The following is a 22,064-nucleotide window of genomic DNA, read 5'->3' as shown; positions in this document are numbered from 1 at the left end:
TAATTTTACTTCAAGTAAAAATATGAAAAAGAATTAATTGCATCCCGAAAAAATTCCGTGGCACTATATCTTATATGGAATGAAGTAATGATTGCGCATGCACCAAAGGCGAAATAAATTAGTTTATCTTATTTTTTTTTGTGTTAATTAGGCATATATATACAATAACACACCAATTATTGTTCAGATAATCATTTATGCTCTGTCAGCGGTGGAGCATCTTTAAACAAAATATGAGAACATATTCTAAGACATTAGTTCCTTAATAACTGGTTAAAGTTTTCTTACTTTTGAATATGCACTGCACTAGCTATTAATAGTAAGGGTATTCTAAAGGATTGACCTAGGCATCCACAGCAGGGTCAATATAAGCTAATTTCATATATAAATGGAGGTATATTGGCCATGGGTCTGCAATTTTCCTATTGGAACTCTGGTTTTCCTCTGACAATAATCAGATAGGGGATGTTTAAATGATTATATTGGTTAATAAAGCAGAAATAAATTTGTTCCTGAATTGATTTATTTCCATAACATTTGACAAATTCTGTGAAATGTGTCCTGATGAACAATATGGTCTCCAACAAGGAAACCAAATACTTCTGAGGATACAGGAAAGCATGCAGGATCAAAACAAGCGTTTTTGAGTGGGCTATTTAAAATGAAATGAGGAAATAGCAGCTAAAATACTTTGAATCAGATACCTCATGAATTTTGCGTGATTATGAAGTCGACCAATGAAGTCTGTTACCTATATAGGGAGCAGCTGGTCTGATCCAGTTTCAGGGTGCCATTTAATACTACCCATTGTGTTAGGCTGATGGTAAGTTCTAGTTTGTGTCACCAACACAAAGCACACAATTATTCTAGGCGTTGGTTTAACTACTTATCAAATTCTCAGATCTCTGGCAGCCAAAAACTGCCAGGATACATTTTGTCCTTTGTTAGAAGTCTTACAACCCAAATGTCATTCTAGTTCTTACAGGAAATTCCTCTTGTATACCGAAATGTGATCTGTAAAAGGCTTTCTTGTGAAAATTTTTCTTGGGATACATCAACACCGATCTGACCCTGACTTGACCTCTACGACGCGGTTCTTGTTTTGAATTTCCATGAATATAAGAAAATATATCTCTGTCTTAAACAAACATATATAGAAGCCTCGAAAATGATTGATCTTATGACCATATAAAATATTGTCATTCCAAAGAATAAACTTTCCTTCTACATCTGACCATCACCTAAAAATGGCCATTAGACCCCATGTGACATTTCTGCAGCCTAAAAGTCTGGACCCCAGGAAAACTTTCGCAGTGATCCCAGGTTTTGTGTATGAGGATTTGAAATATGATTTTATAACTTCCCACCTGTTGAATGGGAACTGCCATTTTCCCAAACTAATGGCCTGACGCTGTCAAATTTTTACGGTACCCAATAAAAACTGGTGTTGTTGGTTATAAACTAGTCTGGCCCTATACCTGTGATACACTCAAAGTCACCTAACATGATTTATTCCATTAGATCAATTTTATTCGCCTGGCTCCAACCGTCAAAGGCAGCCTTTGAGGTTACCAGCTCTCGCAGACAAAGACAGCATTAATTTGTATACTGGTGTTTGAGATTCACTGTCATGCACAGGTAAGCCAGATATAGTGACCGGCCATCTCTCAGCCCCCCAATAAAGGTAATTTACAACGATATACAGCCCACGGTTCTGTTGTCACGAAGTAATTGGATCTCTTCTGACAAATAGCAACAAGCTGGAATACCTGAGAAAGTTCTCAGTGCTTGTCAGGACCTTGGCTTTCTGAGAGAAAGTTTGGCGTGCCTGAATGGGACATTCTCACACCACGTCGCCCACCCCTCATCATTGACATGAACCTCGATAAAGGCCTATAAAGCTCATCATCCATCTAACCCTATTGCCAATATACCAGATACATAGAAATTGAACATCAACAAAAAGTGTTTTTTTAACTTAATTGGAAGAAAGGAGATCTCAATCAAGAAACATTTTTCAACACTTTAAAAAAATCATTCAATCCATTACATCTAGAACCTGTTCTACGTAAATTATCGCTTGACATTAGGAACGGTTGCATCAAATATGACAACATGACAAAGCAGAATCTTACATAGGTACAACGTCATCAGACAGTCACATCTACATATATATACACAAGAGATTTGGTCTTTTTGTCATTTATGAGTATTCACTTAATTCTCAAACTCTTTTTTTTTAAATAAAATTACATTATATCCCTAGATAGGACATTACAAGGTCAGCAAACTATTTCAGTCGCTCTTCTGCAATGGCCTGTTGATTAACGGATCAAAGGTCATAAGTTGGTGTCTTAATAAATCCCTCAAAGTCATTGAACTGATCTAAGTTCAAGGTCATTGAACCAACTGAAGCCATCATTTCTTCCTCAACATCAACCATATTTCACCCAGTCATAAACGCAAACAATAAACCATGGTCCTAGTCAATGTCGTTTGCCCAATCTATAAAGTCATAAGTTAACTTCAAGGTCATCTTACTGATCCAAGGTCATTACATTATACTCCAATATACATAAAACTAATATTAATTCCAAGCTAGGACTAAATAACTTAAAAGGTTATATACGAAAGTTTGAACTCAATAATGGTTAAAAGTGTAAAGGTCAACAGATCATAGGATCACAAATTTATAACAAATTATTAGTCATGGTGCTAGCTTCATCATTTTCCTTTATTGTAGAAAATTTAAATTGTCCTCAGTAGAGAATAAAATTAATTAAGGAGGGTTCCAAACATCTAAAGATTTTAGATTATTAGGTATCAAATTATGGAGAAAAAATAAACAAATCTCCAGGACCATACAATTGATAATGTTTAATTATAGAATACCAATAAGATGTTCTACACTTCTACAAGTTATTTTGTTTTAAATATACACTGCTTTTGAATGGAAATGCAATTAAAATCTAATTAATCCTGTTTAATTCCCACTGCATGAAGAAAACTTCATACCTCAACAAGTTTTTAATAAGATGCTTCAAAATAGACTAATTCTGATTTGGAGATTAAAAAGCTTACATAATGGCAGAACATGATCAGGACAAATCCTTAAATAACAAAATTATTTATGTAAATTTTGTCTAAAAATGTGAACAATTTCCACCTTCCAAAATACATTAAATGGTGTATAATTTCAGAAATCTGATGAGAATCTAGTTTCATTAACATTCTTGCACACTAGCAGACATACACCATTCCATTGAACATCTGTTTTCAGACATAAAAAAGTGACTTGGTGTCGTCTGCTCAGTGTTCCAAGTGTACCACATCAGCCTGAAAGCCCACCATGCATGGCACGAGTTAATAATAACCCATTATAACATAACAAAAATCGGTCACCTTTCCTTATAATAAAACTCCATCAAAATTGAAAAGTCATAAAAATTGAAATCCAAGACTATGGGACTGGATTTAATAATCTTGTCACGTCTTCTCAATATATATGGTGTTATTTGCCAATTTTGTGAGTCACCGTGCTATCTCCATGACAGGAACTGACTCCTGGGGCCAAAACCACCGACAACGAGTTCTGAAAACCAACCCCATTTATTACAGGTATGACAAACGCACACTCCCAGACATAATACAGGATATGGATTATCAACAAAAACTCTCCACAAAACTCTCCAAAAACCCAGCTCAAAGTAGGCAAGCTTTTCAATAACTCTAGCGGAAAGGACCTTTTATCCGTCTTACTGCTGATTGGTAGAGCTAAACAAACAGAGCTATAGGCACCTGAATCCCTGGGAACCGTTCACTGATAGAGATCACGCCAGCTCTTCAGGCAAATACCCAGCATTTCTATAGGGTCTAGGGCAAGTTTTTGGCACTTGTCAATATAATGGATTCCTGTTTCCTTTCAGACACAAATACATTGTCTGACAAAGGAACTGAAAATGTCTTTGATAATAGACGTAGAGAAAGATGAACTATTGAACCAGAAGACTAAGTACCATGTGGTGTATATAACGTAGGAGACAGTGGTAATGCTGTGGTATAAATATATCTTGATGGCTATAGCCTGGAAACCCAGTCAGGTAGAACCATATAGTCTTCTTAGAATGAAAACAACCAACACCACACCATATAGAAAAAGTTTTCAACAAAAGTGTTGATAACTCAAAAACTTTTTCTAAAACTTTAAAAAACTTTGTGTAAGAATTATCTATAAGTAAACACTCACCATAGTCTTTGAGTATATCTGTAAACTTTCTCCAATTAAATGAGCCGGATCTTAGATTGTGACTGTCGTCTGCTATGTTGATGTTGCCTGTGGCACCGGCCCAGGTAGCTCTGAGATGATGTGTGTGTGTGTGTATTGTTGTCCCCGATGTCACACAGGCTGATTCCACCGATACCTGATTACGTCAACCAATGGAAGTCAAGAAAGCCGCAAACAAGGTGCTCCACATAAAAAATTGTCCTGTATGACGACAAGCATGCTGAGTGCCAATCTGTACACTGTGTGCCTGCCTGCTGACTTGCTTCAGTTAACATGGTACATACTTCAGTTAATATAATAGTAGTTCAATTCACTGGATTATTTTTAGAAGCCCAGAAAACCAGTTGCCTTAGAGTTTCTCAGAGACCTCTTTCTCTCTCATCCAATCACAGTCACTGAGCCATCTTGTATAAAATGACTCGCCTCAGTGATGACTATAAAAAGTTTTTCTCTCTGCGACACAGCAGGGCTCTGCCCAGGTGAGTTTTGGCATGTCAGTGTTATAAGACCAATCTTCTGGCACAGTTTGTCAACGGCCCTACCACATAGGATTGTCTCATTAAAGAATTTGCGGGTGTACAGCACCTAGTCAACAATGGCACTTGGTGTTAATATTCCCTTCGAGACTAGTCTGAATGCCAATCAAAGAATGTCAGGCACCGTGGATAATCTAAAACATGGAGTTCTTCTCTCACTAAGAAACAGCCTTGCAGGATATCTGCTATTTAAAAGTTCTCACTCCCATAGGCGTTCATATAGAGAATATGACAATTTGCTGAGCTCCTATAGCAGAAAAACCGGTATTTAAAAGTCTCCAGCATTATATGGGCTGCAATACCTTCAAGTTGACATTACTGATAAAGTCGTAAAACTATCCAAACTTTGTACACTTTGAGAGCTCTTGTCATATGATTTATTATTAATTTATGTCCATAATGTAACAAACTATTCTGAAGTGTTCTGAAAGTGTTCCATCAGAATGGGCCCATGATGGTAATAACCAGTCTAAAGTGTTTCTCTAATTATATGATGTGTATATATATATACAGCATTTAAAAGTCAACAGAGATATATAGGTACTAACAGGTAAATAGACACAGCAGTATATACTGCTAATTCCTTCCTTCCAGGAGATGGGAACAATCTACCCGGTCTTATCTCATACTGATGCGACAGGTAACGTACAGGTAAATCTATTAATAGTTGACGGGGTAGCTTCCTATCTATATCAGCGAAGATAATACACCTGATATTATTCGCTTGAACCCCACGACCTGCAGCATGCACCGATCGGTATATTTGAGGTTAATCACAGCTAGCTAATAGGCGATTGGACTAGTTATAAAAGTCACCTGACACTTTTATTTTCAGCACCAGGATCCACCAATTTAAGACTCTCAGGTACAAGTTGATCGGACTGTGTATACACCTATCTATTTACCTGTCTCCTGACAGACCATGGCCTACAGTATGGATGCTATCAGTCTGACAAAGCCTCTGAGCCAAGGGCACCTAGCCAGGCATTTAACAGATGCTTCGTGCCATGTTGATACAGGCAGAACTGTCTTTGAACTTTGGGCCTGACAGCGGCTCGTTTACATTCCTCCTATCTACCTGTACAGGCTGAGAGAGAGGTGACCAGGCACCAATGACAGTCATTGAACTTTGGGCAGTTTCAGCCCATCATTTACAGTTACATGTATCTACAGGTGATTTCCACTCAAGTGCCCAGAGCTCAGGTGTGTCAGTGATTTGTGACACACCTGTATGAGCGTACCTGAATCTTAATCACACATGGTACCAGCATGATCAATCTGGTTCCCTGCATATTGTCTACAAATACCTCCATGACTACAATGTCCAGCCAATATCATATCTTATTAAATAACAAATATAATAATCTCTAAAACAGAGAACCAGCTATCTATAAATACTCTTTATTCTTAGTACAAGGAAACAATCTAAATATTTCAAAATCCACACCTTGGCATAGCAACACACAGCACTCCTTAAACAAAACCACAGAATCCATGAATCTTCGAATATTTTGAATAATAAATGAACCTTAGTTAGTAAAAACTTTGGAAACAGGAAGATGAAATTCAAGGCTTGGCTATAATTAGACACCATTATCGTTACTGATTGCTGGCTATGTATAAGTGTTTGCAACTCAAATCCTGATATACCTGCTTTTTACCCTTTTCTTAGACACCTATATTGACCAACGTTTAAAATGCATATAATATGCCTTGATATATTGACACCTGTAGCTACACCTCTATATACTGACACCTGTAGCTACACCTCTGTATACTGACACCTGTAGCTACACCTCTGTATACTGACACCTGTAGCTACACCTCTATATACTGACACATGTAGCTACACCTCTGTATACTGACACCTGTAGCTACACCTCTTTATACTGACACCTGTAGCTACACCTCTGTATACTGACACCTGTAGCTACACCTCTGTATACTGACACCTGTAGCTACACCTCTGTTTACTGACACCTGTAGCAACACCTCTGTACACTGACAACTGTAGCTACACCTCTGTACACTGACAACTGTAGCTATACCTCTATATACTGACACCTGTAGCTACACCTCTATATACTGACACCTGTAGCTAAACCTCTATATACTGACACCTGTAGCTACACCTCTGTATACTGACACCTGTAGCTACACCTCTGTATACTGACACCTGTAGCTAAACCTCTATATACTGACACCTGTAGCTACACCTCTATATACTGACACCTGTAGCTACACCTCTATATACTGACACCTGTAGCTACACCTCTGTATACTGACACCTGTAGCTACACCTCTGTATACTGACACCTGTAGCTACACCTCTGTATACTGACACCTGTAGCTACACCTCTGTATACTGACACATGTAGCTACACCTCTGTATACTGACACATGTAGCTACACCTCTATATACTGACACCTGTAGCTACACCTCTATATACTGACACCTGTAGCTACACCTCTATATACTGACACCTGTAGCTACACCTCTGTATACTGACACCTGTAGCTACACCTCTGTATACTGACACCTGTAGCTACACCTCTGTATACTGACACATGTAGCTACACCTCTGTATACTGACACATGTAGCTACACCTCTATATACTGACACCTGTAGCTACACCTCTATATACTGACACCTGTAGCTACACCTCTTCATACTGGCACCTGTAGCTACACCTCTGTATACTGACACCTGTAGCTACACCTCTGTTTACTGACACCTGTAGCAACACCTCTGTATACTGACACCTGTAGCTACACCTCTGTATACTGACACCTGTAGCTACACCTCTATATACTGACACCTGTAGCTACACCTCTGTAAACTGACACCTGTAGCTACACCTCTATATACTGACACCTGTAGCTACACCTCTATATACTGGCACCTGTAGCTACATCTCCATATACTGACACCTGTAGCTACACCTCTGTTTACTGACACCTGTAGCTACACCTCTGTATACTGACACCTGTAGCTACACCTCTGTATACTGACACCTGTAGCAACACCTCTGCACACTGACAACTGTAGCTACACCTCTGTACACTGACAACTGTCGCTACACCTCTGTAAACTGACACCTGTAGCTACACCTCTGTAAACTGACAACTGTCGCTATACCTCTATATACTGACACCTGTAGCTACACCTCTGTATACTGACACCTGTAGCTACACCTCTGTATACTGACACCTGTAGCTACACCTCTGTAAACTGACACCTGTAGCTACACCTCTGTATACTGACACCTGTAGCTACACCTCTGTATACTGACAACTATAGCTACACCTCTATATACTGACAACTGTAGCTACACCTCTTTATTCTGACACCTGTAGCTACACCTCTATATACTGACAACTGTAGTTGCACCTCTATATACTGACACCTGTAGCCTTTATCTACATTCCTATTGACACATGTTGCTTTACCTTTATATATACTGACACATGTTATGAAATCTCCGCATACCGAAAACTCTTTACAATGACAACTGTTGCTTCACCTTTCTTTCATGAATCCTTTATAAGTTGACATCCATAGCTTTGTTGTTTTATATATTGGCAATTCTTTATATTACTGACATATTTAACAATATACCTTTATTTTCAGACATCTTTAATAATAAACCCTTGTTTCATCTCTTAGTCTTCAGTTTTTACTGTATGCATCAGGTAAACCACCACCCAATAGGCATCTCATTATCAACAAAAACAGATTTGTAGTCAAATTGTTAAACAAAATACATCTGCATTTTTATATGGTATTAAGTGCCCATTTGGAACTTGAAGGTTGTTGACATATTAATGTACTTTGGAGACCAGAGGGAAAAAAACGGAGAGGCTACACTACATTGTTAATGTTCTCTGGTATGTATGACTATAGGCACACAGGGCCAAGGGTTGCAAATGGATTATATTGCGAGTCCCTGAAACTGTAGGCAGGGAGTCAGTCTAGTGGAAAGTTGCCATGGTAACCTAATTTTACCTGGCAGGGAAGAAATTACTTATATTGTGTATACATACCTGTATATAGACAGTTACAGACTACTTAAGTACGAGTGCTATTCAGGCTATAGGAACTCTATAAGGAACATTCAAGACTGTATGTGTGTGTATATATATATGGATCAGCAGTCAAAAACTTTTCTATGTAGCCTTATATATAATGACAATAAATGTCATAATTCTATTTTCATTCAATCATTGATTGATTGATTGATTGATAAATCACTTTGGCATATTCATAAATCCACATTTATTCATTCCTTTATAAAATTTCTTGTTTTTGTTGCTTTTTTTAATCCTCATTTTACTTTCATTTATACTTGACAATTATAAAATTGTAAGTTTTCTTGTTTCGACATTATAAGAAGAAAACAAATCCATGGTTTCAACATAATGAGAGGAAAAAAATTTCAAACTACTTTTTTTCCTTGTTCTTTTTTTGTATGTATTTTCTGTGACACTGATGTGAAATTTGACGTTATAGAGAGTTGCTCAGACCAATGACATCATCCCTAACCCATGATGAACATTTCCCTCAGGTCAAATGCACATTATTCATATAGTACGGGAGTGAAAAAAACACTGCTGTATTCTTAAACCTTCTGTTGCCCCTTTACTCTATGGTTTAATAGGTGTGTCAGAAATGGAATTATATTTCATATTTAGATTTCTATTTCATTTAGAAATGCAGACTTACTCCTGTCATCCTTAAGTCCATTAGATATTGGTAAAAGTTTGAACTATCCTTGTATACAAGTTAACAGTACCTTAATTAAAATGATGGTGGCAGACTGTTTAGTTTGGCCATAGCCATCATAATATTTTAAACTAAAAAAGAAGGATCTTCCAATTAAATATAAGTTCAAGGTCAATAAATTCAAACTTTGGGAGCATCTGTCTATAAGTTTCTATGACAAGCGAATCTAGGTTCTGATTTTGCTTGGATAACAAGGGATCCGAGATGATGAGATTCCTCATGAATAATTAACACTGCCATAAATATAAGTAATTTACAAGAAACCTATCAATATCATATTGATAGAGGCAATACAAATAGCTGTAGTTGTGATTATATATCTTATTAGAAATATTGATAAAGATAACATGGTAATTGATACATTGATTGCTGCGGCAATACAGTTTGATATCTGAATATCAATTAGTTGGCTGATGTACTGGTGACCGGAGTTCAATTCCCCAGAGCCAATTAGACATAAAAAGTTAAGCATGGTCACTTCCTCGAATATAAAATAAATGGGTTTTTATTTCCAAATCTTCCAATTGCCTACGAAAAATGCAATCTATGCTTCAATCAAAAGTAAAAATTAGTTATTTTATCAGCAAAATATATAGATATGAGGATAAAGCTATAATGCACATAAGTATATATAAGACACTGTTGTCTCTCTAATATGTCATGTTTCATTTCAAGTAGAAATCAGGATGAAGATTAGGAAGCTACAATGTACACACAATGGTCTCACAGGTTAAGCACACAGTGGATGTCCATTATCGGGCAACAGTTGTCCAAAGTTTAATGTCTATGGCTATATAATCTCTAATCTGTTGTAATAATGCCAATACATATTGTACCATCACATCCAAATCGCATTAACTCAAGGCCCACCAATCTAACATTAACTAAAGGCCCACCACTCTAACATTAACTCAAGGCCCACTACTCTAACTTTTTCAATCAAGGCCCACCACTCTAACATTAACTCAAGGCCCACCACTCTAACATTATATCAAGGCCCACCACTCAAACATTAACTCAAGGCCCACCACTCTAACATTAACTCAAGGCCCACCACTCAAACATTAACTCAAGGCCCACCACTCAACTAACATTATATCAAGGCCCACCACTCAAACATTAACTCAAGGCCCACCACTCTAACATTAATCAAGGCCCACACTCATTAACCATTAACCAAGGCCCACCACTCAAACATTAACTCAAGGCCCACCACTCAACATTAACTCAAGGCCACATCAAATTAACTCAAGCCACACTCAACATTAACTCAAGGCCCACCACTCTAACATTAACTCAAGGTCCACTAATCAAACATTAACTCAAGGCCCACCACTCAAACATTAACTCAAGGTCCACTACTCTAACATTAACTCAAGACCCACTACTCTAACATTATATCAAGGCCCACCACTCAAACATTAACTCAAGACCCACTACTCAAACATTAACACAAGGCCCACCACTCTAACACTTAACTCAAGGCCCACCACTCTAACATTAACTCAAGGCCCACCACTCTAACATTAACTCAAGGCCCACCACTCTAACATTAACTAAAGGCCCACCACTCTAACATTAACTCAAGCACCACTAACATTAACTCAAGCCACACTCTAACATTAACTCAAGGCCCACCACTCTAACATTAACTCAAGGCCCACCACTCTAACATTAACTCAAGGCCCACCACTCAACATTAACTCAAGGCCCACCACTCTAACATTAACTCAAGGCCCACCACTCTAACATTAACTCAAGGCCCACACTTACTCAACTTAACATTAACTCAAGGCCCACCACTCTAACATTAACTCAAGGCCCACCACTCTAACATTAACTCAAGGCCCACCACTCTAACATTAACTCAAGGCCCACCACTCTAACATTAACTCAAGGCCCACCACTCTAACATTAACTCAAGGCCCACCACTCTAACATTAACTCAAGGCCCACCACTCTAACATTAACTCAAGGCCCACCACTCTAACATTAACTCAAGGCCCACCACTCTAACATTAACTCAAGGCCCACCACTCTAACATTAACTCAAGGCCCACCACTCTAACATTAACTCAAGGCCCACCACTCTAACATTAACTCAAGGCCCACCACTCTAACATTAACTCAAGATCACAAAATTTATGCATAAGTTCAATGAAATAGTCTTATTGACTGATATTTAAATAATTGTTTCAATTGAACCATGTAGAGTATATAACTAGCACTAAGTGTTAGGCATCCTTACTCTTTATGAAGCCAACTTTCTGGTTAAGGCAGTGTTTTTTCTCTGGGTACTCCAGCTTTTTTCCACCAATTATCAACCTGGTATTGCATTAAATGACCCTGGATCTATTATGATGTACACATTTCTGAAAAATAAGCCTTGTCCAATTCGAACAGATTTAGACAGGACCAGACTAAGACAAAGATGTTAATCAGCAGGTTGGATGCCCCGTCTTAGTTCTGACACCATTCTGTGTCTGTGAATATTCTCCAGCATGTGGCTTTGCATATATTAATCTCATCCATCAGGAGACACGTTAATGGCAGAATACCTTAAAGGATCTGAATACCATTATACAGACCCGACAAACATGGCATGGAAATCTAAGTAGGACACTATTCAAATACTGATGCAAATTACTTAAGTCTTAAATCATTAGGAGTTTACACCTCCTAGGACACTATAGATAGTAGTTCACAGATGAGACCATTGTCTAGTTGTCCTATTTTCTATTAATATAAGATGAAAAATTCAAATATGAAAATTTGAAGCGAAAACGTTTTCACAATTTGTTTAATACATGTATCAACTTACCTTCTTCTTTTCTTAAAGGAATCACTATATGTGCCATTTTGTGTTAGTGGTTTTAGATATTACAATTATAATTCAGCCATGTTGACTATACTTCTATTATACATATAGATAAATTTATTCAGCATTGAAATACAGAAATTCAACGAAATCGGTTAAAAGGAAATGCCAATTATTAATTTAACATTGCATTCAAATAATTATAGTGCAATTCATATAGTCTGTACCATATTTCCTGTTGTAACATTATGTATGATCTTGACCTTCATTTTGAGAATTTTTGGTGTAACCTTGACATTTGCTGCTTAGGTATTCTTTTGTAACTTTTATATATTAATGAGCAAGATTGCCTTACTCAGAAATGGGACAAAAGTGGATCATGGGATGTTTAATGATAAAATATCCTTTTTCCTGTCAATCCAGAAAAGGACACTGTTTGTAAAACTATTTTAAGCATCAAAGTATTTTTGATATTGGTAGGAAATGTGTAATAAGGTTTTTAACACAGAGCTGTATAAGTGGGGTGGCCAGATAAAGCACCTGAGTACCATCGCTACTGTAATACAACTCTGAAAACTTGATAAGACATACTGGACTGATATGTTTGTTCCTATTCTGAAGATGAACACAAATACCACCTTTATCATATGGTAATTCTAGAAATACATTTTGGTATCTGTATATTCCATTTTTAATTTTGTAACTTTGTCAATTGCATTCCATCTTTAGGGTCACTTTTTTCAAAAATACAAATACATTCTTTATTGTGTGTAATTCTCTAGAAATACAATTTTTCTCTCTTTTAATGGTGTAAGTTTTTAATACAATTTTTCTTCATTGTAATTTAGGAAGTACAATCATTCTGTCTTGTGACTTAGAAATGGGTTTTCTTTGTTTTATATCATTTAACAACGCTTACACACCAACATTCCAGTATAATTAATTTTTCTTTGTTTTCATACTAAATCTGACTTTCTGATTTTGCGTATTGATTTGGAAAAATAATCCCTGAAAATCAACGGAATCATATCTTAAACATATTTTATTTATAATGTAATCTGAAAAATTGCTGTCCCTTATTTTTCATTTCATTGGGTTATGAAATAAATTTTGTTTGCAAACTTTTGTTAGAATCTGTCTTGTATATTTACACTGTTTGCAAACAAAATTTCTTTCATCCCCCAGATAAAATGCTTAATTGTGTAACCTCAGAATGTTAAGAGTTGCAGTTGCATCAGATGACAGGAAATTCAGGGATGTTCATTGTTCTCTGATCTGTGCCAGCTGTGCTAAGAAAGATTGTCAACCATTGCATTCATATTAACTCATTTTTACGCTAATTGATCAACCCATTTCTTTGGTTCAACATATATTCTTACAGATCTTATACAATAGGAACCTATATCCGTAACACACACTTCAGTACAATGAACTTAATTCTGTCTGTAATGATTCAGACACCTGTTGATAGTGAATACCTCTCTATAATGACCACCTCAGTAGCAGACCTGATCAGAGGACACCTGTATTTATTGAACACAACAGTTCTATAAAGAGGTCACCTGTCCAATATGGACATCTTTATATAGTGGACATCTGTATTCATTGAACACAACAGTTCTATATAGTGTTTACCTGTCCAATATGGACATCTTTATATAGTGGACATCTGTATTTATTGAACCCAACAGTTCTATATAGTGTTTATTGGTCCAATATGGACATCTTTATATAGAGGACACCTGTATTTATTGAACACAACAGTTCTATAAAGAGGTCACCTGTATTTATTGAACACAACAGTTCTATATAGTGTTTACCTGTCCAATATGGACATCTTTATATAGAGGACACCAAACCTATAAATATTGGAATGCAATACTTTATTTGACACCTATCTATAACGGACATTTTTATACAGTGGAATTCTGTAAAAAATAAAAGTGAATGAAAATGGAGTACTAAATTTCAAAATGAATACAGATAAAATGGTTCATAGTCTCCATGCTTACAACACATATACATCCAAAATCTTTCAAACTTTCGCCGAACATGTATTAAAACTTCTCAAGCTGTGAAGACCAAGTGCCAGTACTTGAATAAATATATATGTATATCCTAATAAGTTTAACAAAGAAATACCATATAGGACATTGCCATTGTGTGGCCAGTTTTCCTGTGTCTCCTCAGCCATAAAGACTAGCATATACATGATAGCATCTTAAGGCAGGAAGTCCCTGAGGGCCTAGTCCAGGAGACTGTCATCTCAATAAAAATATTAGAAATCAAAGGTTTTATGGGGCAGCCAGAGAGGGAACCTGTGCCAACAGGCACAGGAAGGAATTAGGGTGGAAACATGGTCATATAAGATAAAATACTTTCACCACAAATCAAATGGCGTGGATCACAAAAATGGCACCAGGGTCCATTCAAACAGCACAAAATCTTTTAAAAACAATTAAGTAAAAGGTTTTGACATCTGTATGCTTTATCACTTAAACTTATAAAAGATGACTAAAAGATTATATGACTCTTTCATATGTACATATGTAGGATAGAACTATTCCACCCGAGGGTACAGAATTTTGGGTCAGAACCGAGGCTTGCCGAGGTTTCTGACCCAAAATTCTGTACCCGAGGGTGGAATAGTTCTATCCTACATAATTTACATATGAAAGAGTTATTTTCTCACATTGCTTGTCGAGTTACTTGCACGAAAGGTGAATCAGCCATTTTGTGACAAAATCTTAACTTCTTAAATAATTGATCGATTTTAAAAATAAGAACGCCATTCGAAAGAGCTCATCAAAGTTTGGTTTATATTAATAAATATAAACAAGAAATCTTAGGTAAAACGGTTTGAAATGCAAATTAAACAAATGAAATGGTAAATAAATCCGGCAAATCAATCGAAATAGAAGAAAAATGACGTCAACTTTGGCTGATATGACGTCATCTGATTGTTCGGCAATTGTGACGTCACAGCTATGTAAGATACATTTATCTTACATAGCTGTCTTTCATGGGACAACTCTATCTTACATGGCTAGCTATGTGAGAAAAATATATTTACATCTGAAGGCCTAGTCCAGGAGACTGTCATCTCAATAAAAATATTAGAAATCATTGGATATAATCACTTGTATATGACATGCCTAGCTAACAGTAATACATGTAAGACACATCTAGACACTTGCAATGGTCTGTTATATCTCTAGACATCTATGTGTTATGTACATATTTCAACACCTACATACTAATCTAGACGCCTATCTTATATAAATCTTGCATGACACATCTCTAAACAAATCTCAATTATATGATAACTGTATGACTATGCTATAACTTTAGATACATTTATGTTATACCATCTATACCTATATATTATACAAAAATATGATACCTTTTAGATATTATCTCTTTAAGATACCTAACTGATCAGAGAGACATGTATATTATCAGATACATGTACATGTTTTTTATATGACTAGTTACATACCACTAAACACATATCAGTATACACATACCACTAGACACACACCAATATGCTATAACACTAGACACATACCACTAGACACACACCAATATGCTATAACACTAGACGCATACCACTAGACACCAATAGGCTATACCACTAGACACATACCACTAGACACCAATAGGCTATACCATTAGACACATACCACCTAACATCAATATGCTATACCACTAGACACATACCACTAGACACCAATAGGCTATACCACTAGACACATACCACTAGACACCAATAGGCTATACCATTAGACACATACCACCTAACATCAATATGCTATACCACTAGACACATACCACCAGACATCAATACGCTATACCACTAGACACATACCACTAGACACCAATAGGCTATACCATTAGACACATACCACCTAACATCAATATGATATATCTTTATACACATACCACTAGACACCAATAGGCTACATACCACCAGACATCAATACGCTATACCACTAGACACATACCACCAGACATCAATACGCTAACCACTAGACACATACCACCAAACACCAATAGGCTAAACCATTGGCTATACCACTAGACACCAATAGGCTATACCATTAGACACATAACACCAGACATCAATATGCTATACCACTAGACACATACCACAAGACACCAGTAGGCTAGGCCATTAGACACATACCACCAGACATCAATACGCTATACCACTAGACACATACCACCAGACATCAATATGCTATACCACTAGACACATACCACCAGACATCAATACGCTATACCACTAGACACATACCACAAGACACCAGTAGGCTAGGCCATTAGACACATAACACCAGACATCAATATGCTATACCACTAGACACATACCACCAGACATCAATACGCTATACCACTAGACACATACCACTAGACACCAATAAGCTATACCACTAGACACATCTTTTAGACACCTACATATTATAATCTTTAGATAATATTCATTACACCTTAAGACACCTGAATCTTTTACCCAATTAGTTTCCTAACACAGTTAATAACCCCAGGATGGTTTCACATCTTGACATTTTAACTAGAGAATAATAGACACTTAGCTAGCAAGAAACAACAACCTGTTGTTTTTGGATTTTGACAAATAATTGTCATATCTGTTTATTTGAGAATAACACCACCAGTCTTTGGGGCCCAGTGGCACCATATGCCAGTAAAGTAATGAAACAAGTCTGTAACACACCACTGAACAAGGCCCTCTAACTATTCTAGGTAAAAAAAAAATCAGCACTTAATCGAATGAATACATTTAAGTCTGTTTTCCTACATCCATGCTTTTGATAGCAAGTAAGTTAACAGAGTTCATAAATGGTTTTACAGAAAACTTGGCACATGGCCAAAGTCACTGTGATCAAAGACCTGTAGTTTCATTCCTTTTATTTCAGTTTAAACATCACAGCTATCAAGAATTTATTTGCTGTGAATTTGATTTCACATGAATTAAGCTCCAGTCAGGAATCTTAACTTCACAACCTTAAGAACAATTATGGTTCTCTCTTCAACGTGAGATGTACAAAAGGGTAAGGTTCAGAGGGGCATGGCATAACGGGGTGCTACGGCAAGACCTTGCCCCTCCGAACTTTACCCTTTTGTAACTAGACCCTCCGAACCTTACCCTTTTGTAATTTGACCCTCCGAACCTTACTCTTTTGTAACTTGACCCTCTGAACCTTACCCTTTTGTAACTTGACCCTCCGAACCTTACCCTTTTGTAACTTGACCCTCTGAAACTTACCCTTTTGTACCTTGACCCTCTGAACCTTACCCTTTTATAACTTGACCCTCCGAACCTTACCCTTATGTAACTTGACCCTCTGAACCTTATTTTTGTAACTTGCACCTTCGGAACCTGAACCTTTTTTTAATTTGCCCCTTTGAACCTTAACCTTTTGTACCTTGCCACTTTGAACCTTTCCCTTTTGAACGTCCCTCAGAACACTTTATTAACCATTATCTTTCTGAACCTTGCCGCCTCCACTTATTAATCCTTAAATGTAAAATGGTTCTTTTTTGAACATTTTATGTCTTAATTTCTTTCCACTGAAATTTACCGTGACTTGGTACCTAATTTAGTCAGAATTTTTATGGCATCAATCTATCATTGTTGTAACATAGAGAAAATAAATGTGTACTAGTTTTGCGTAATGAAAACAATTTTATCAAACTTCCAACCATTACAGAAGATACATTATGAAGGTGATAACACAGTCTGTATTATATTGTACTAGGCATAGTTTTGTCTTTTTGCGACCAGAATACAGATGACCCTCCTAAGCCTTGAAGTCAGAAAAACGCCGGAGAAACTGTGATGACAAAGTGGTGATATGTATGTTACTAAGGCGTATGACAGGCATTGAAGATCAGATGAATTTTAAGAGGACTTCCTTTAATTCCATCTCCCAAGTTCTCTTTGAAGATTACAGGTAAATTATGTTAAAGAAACGTTTACACCTTTGTAAGTTACCTGTCTCCCCTATACATAAATATGCATTATTCTACATCAAAGTGTGGACAAATCCATAACTGAGTGAAGGGACGGTGTATGATAAGGAAATGTTGCCTTTGGTTCTCTGTGTGAATGTTTAAGTGTATAAATGCTATAGACAATGTTGAAATGACAGGCAGGACCTGTGGTAAACAATTATACCGATTTATACCGTGACTCTATCTGTGTACAGCTGCATCCACACTGAATTGTTGTCATACATGTAACTCTGTCCATTTGCCTGTCTCTCATTTTCATACATGTGGAAATTTAAATATGAAGCATCTTGAAAACCATTTTTATTTTTTTTTCATTTTTAAATTCAAATTCAAAACCCATGTATAAACATGTTAAATCTTAAACCATATTTTCTTTGTGTCAAATCGTTTCGATTTAATGATTCTTATGTGTACGCAATCAAAAACACATATACGTTAATCATTTGCCATTTACAGTGTAGAACAGGTTCTGTAAAATATTCAGAAAATTACACAAAACAAATTAAAGTAGCTAAATCAAGAGTAAAGTAAATTGTATCTAAAACTAAATTTCTGCTTGAATGGGTTACCCTCAAGTTGAAGTGAATGGCGGTTTGAGTAGTGCATCCAGTTTCTCACAGAGGCGAACAATTTAAACCATTCTTGTCGAAGTCAATAGTCACACGTCAATGGCTTAAAGTGCTAAATTGGTTTATAGATTATGGAAAATATCTGTGTAATAGTTATATGTATATCTTAATAAGGTATGCTTTAATTGTTGATTGAAAATGACACTAAATTTTATAAACATTTAAGTTGTTTAGGATGGAACGTATTTAATCCAAAAAGGCTATTATCATCGGAACCCTGACATTTCTAGCTGTATCATGTATGATCTTCGTGCTTCAGTAAGTCTTGGAGAACTGGCTAAATTGAAAACAGAAACAAGCTGATTGGATGTGATAGCAAGAATATGTGTCAAGATAAAGGGTAACAATGGCGGATCATGACGGGAGAGTGGGCCAGCAGACCGCGCCAGACATTATTATCCTCAGGCATCGGCTGTATAGATTCCACACACATGTTACCAGATCTATATAGACATAATGCTTTCCTTTCAGTCACATCAAATTTCTTTTCAGGAGTAAATTTCTTAACATGCAAACCCATTCCTTTTTTTTCATCTCTGGCCAGTAAAAATTTCAAAAGACAGTATTAGTTACAGTGGAAACATTTTGCGTATTGTTATATTGCATGTTTAGCCGTGCAGATTTCTGCCTTCTTTGAGTATGTGATACCTCTAGAAGACTACTACCTGGCTATACAGCCACTCCTAACAATTCAAGCAAAAGAGTATGTTGATAACATATTCCACTCAATTTTCATAAGGAAATTCTTACTGGCCTTTAGATATCATAAGAAACATTATATAATTATAAATTTCATGTTTTCACCACAAATGAGATTTTATGAACTGTGTCATCAGAAACCTATGTTTTGCAATCTCTGGCAAGTAAATAGATGTGTTAAGAAATTCTGTATGAAAATAATATTAATCCAAGACATTTAAACTTTAACTTCAGAAAAAATTAAAATAGATGTACGGTAGTTGCTATGGTTACATAGAAAAAATGATAATCCAAAATAAGTTGTCCTTTGTAAGTTGAACTTGTCCCTTTCAATTTGGTAACAAAAACTTTGAAGCAGATTAAGCCAAGTTTGAAATAAATTCACTGAAATATTTTGGATTTAGAGTTGAATATTAAAAGTTCAATCTTTTTTTAATAACAGCTGGTTTATTTAAAAGATATTATTATTGTCTTTATTCAAGGACAATGTTCACATTATTAACCTTGTTCGATTGATTTCTGAGTCACAGAGAGAGAAAAAACCACACACACATCTTGAATTTAATCTATTCAAGCTAACAATAATTAGGAGTGTGAACAATAGGGCTTACTGTCCTGCCGATATAGGTATACATGTCTACACAATGGGTTTGGCACCATTAGTACCGCATGTTACAGTGCTAACATTGGCAGCATATTGGCAGGGATATGGATTGCCAGGACTGCTATTGGACAACTCGAGCAAGGGACATAGCGTAACAGCTTGGATTCTCATTAATTGATAAAACTTTGTACCATCATATGCAAAAGAGAAAAATTCAATATTTTCCGAAAATGGCTTCCCTGGAGCCATGTGTGGCCGGATTAGCTTTTGTGTTGGAAGTTGGATCAGAGTGAAGTGAGACATGCCAATAGTAATTCAATACTTTCCTCAATAAGGTACTGTTGGTAACATCTGTGCTCTATCAGGGTTTTACCTATTAAAACATCCTGCATCCTCAAAGTTGCTATAGAGTGATCCATATTCCTACCAGCACGCCGTATTTGATTTTTTATGCGTCCATAACTCAAAAGTTATATGACTTAATGTATTATACAGTGTGGGCTAGTCTACGATTGTGTAACACATATATCCAACTAGATTCATCAACTTCTAAAAGCATATCAATCCATCATTGTAATTTTTTAATTTCCATTCAGTTTATTATTCAATTGATCTGACATTTTAAGGCTCAGTTATGTGACTTGAACATAAAGATGTAACTTGTTCTTGAAACATCCCTACAAAGGTATTACCATCAAAAATATTTCCCATAAATTATCAATTTCAACAAATAAAAACAAATCAACCAGTAATTAAAGCTTAATTATTCGAAAATATTGTAACAATTAAAATTTCATCATAATGCTCAGATAATGCAGACCTTATATATCAACAACATAGAAGCAAGATCATTAAGCCAAAACCTTAACAAACTGACATCTGTCTAAAACAGGCCCTGCATTATCCAGACACTAGGTAAAGTGAATTTTGTCTACAATTAGATACTAATGTCTTGATTATACAATCAGTTGTGTGGTGTTGTAGTTGTGTAGATCCTTTAACACAAATATCAGGAAGATGAAAAGTGCTGCAGGATGCTATGAGCTACTACAGAAATTACAATTTTCATGATTATAATGGTCTATTTTTTTCTGCAAGAACTGATATCCTAGTCTTTAAAGCGTCAATGGAAGAAATCTCTACCTTGGCATATAACCACATTAAGTTTTAACACACCCAAATGGAGTGTGTTAACCTCTCTTGGAACAGCACTTGAGCAGGTACTCGGATCTTATTCAACTAGATCCATTATCAAGGCTGCTCCTTTTACTCGTTATCAGATTTTAGCTAAAAACTGAACTGAATATTGCTATGGGTGTTGATACCACTGACCTTCAGTCTAACTGAATGGTATTTGGTTATAAGAACACTCAATATATCTTTGCTACTGCACACATTCTATTTCCTTTACAGAAAAAAAACTCATTGTTATCTTTCAACCATGTATAACATTGCTGCCGGTAACAGAAATCTACTGCTCTTTTCAAGAAATTCTGTCCCCACACAAACAATCCATCGTGGAATGTCAGCCAGGGAGGCATAGTAATTTTTCTCTTGAGTGGTGACACGATATTTCATTTCAATGGGAGACTGCCAACTCTCTAGAACAGAAAGAAGTTTCGCCTCACCTGGAATTTTTATCTCAAATATTTTTATCTCTCTTTGAAAACTAC

The 22,064-nt window shown here is 36.3% G+C and overlaps 1 protein-coding gene and 1 long non-coding RNA gene across 4 annotated transcripts in view; one reads left to right on the top strand and one right to left on the bottom strand.

Annotated features, from left to right (window-relative positions):
* Window positions 1-22,064, bottom strand: part of LOC138315222 (uncharacterized) — a 75,471-nt gene that overhangs the window by 23,374 nt on the left and 30,033 nt on the right. The window contains exon 1 of one of the 3 annotated variants that reach the window (XM_069256078.1): window positions 4,247-5,025. The exons of the other annotated variants lie outside the window; for them this stretch is intronic. The gene's annotated coding sequence lies outside the window, so the exon portion shown is untranslated. Of the gene's footprint in view, window positions 1-4,246; window positions 5,026-22,064 lie in introns of those variants that run through there. 3 annotated transcript variants of the gene reach the window in all.
* Window positions 4,690-20,146, top strand: LOC138315223 (uncharacterized). The gene is made up of 3 exons (XR_011207473.1): window positions 4,690-4,764; window positions 18,230-18,398; window positions 19,348-20,146. It is a non-coding gene; the product is annotated as an uncharacterized lncRNA (long non-coding RNA).

Source organism: Argopecten irradians, chromosome 2 (assembly GCF_041381155.1).
Source record: "Argopecten irradians isolate NY chromosome 2, Ai_NY, whole genome shotgun sequence".
NCBI classification, from domain to species: domain Eukaryota; kingdom Metazoa; phylum Mollusca; class Bivalvia; order Pectinida; family Pectinidae; genus Argopecten; species Argopecten irradians.
Note: the sequence above shows the minus strand (reverse complement) of the source record. Positions and strands in the feature narration are given on the sequence as shown.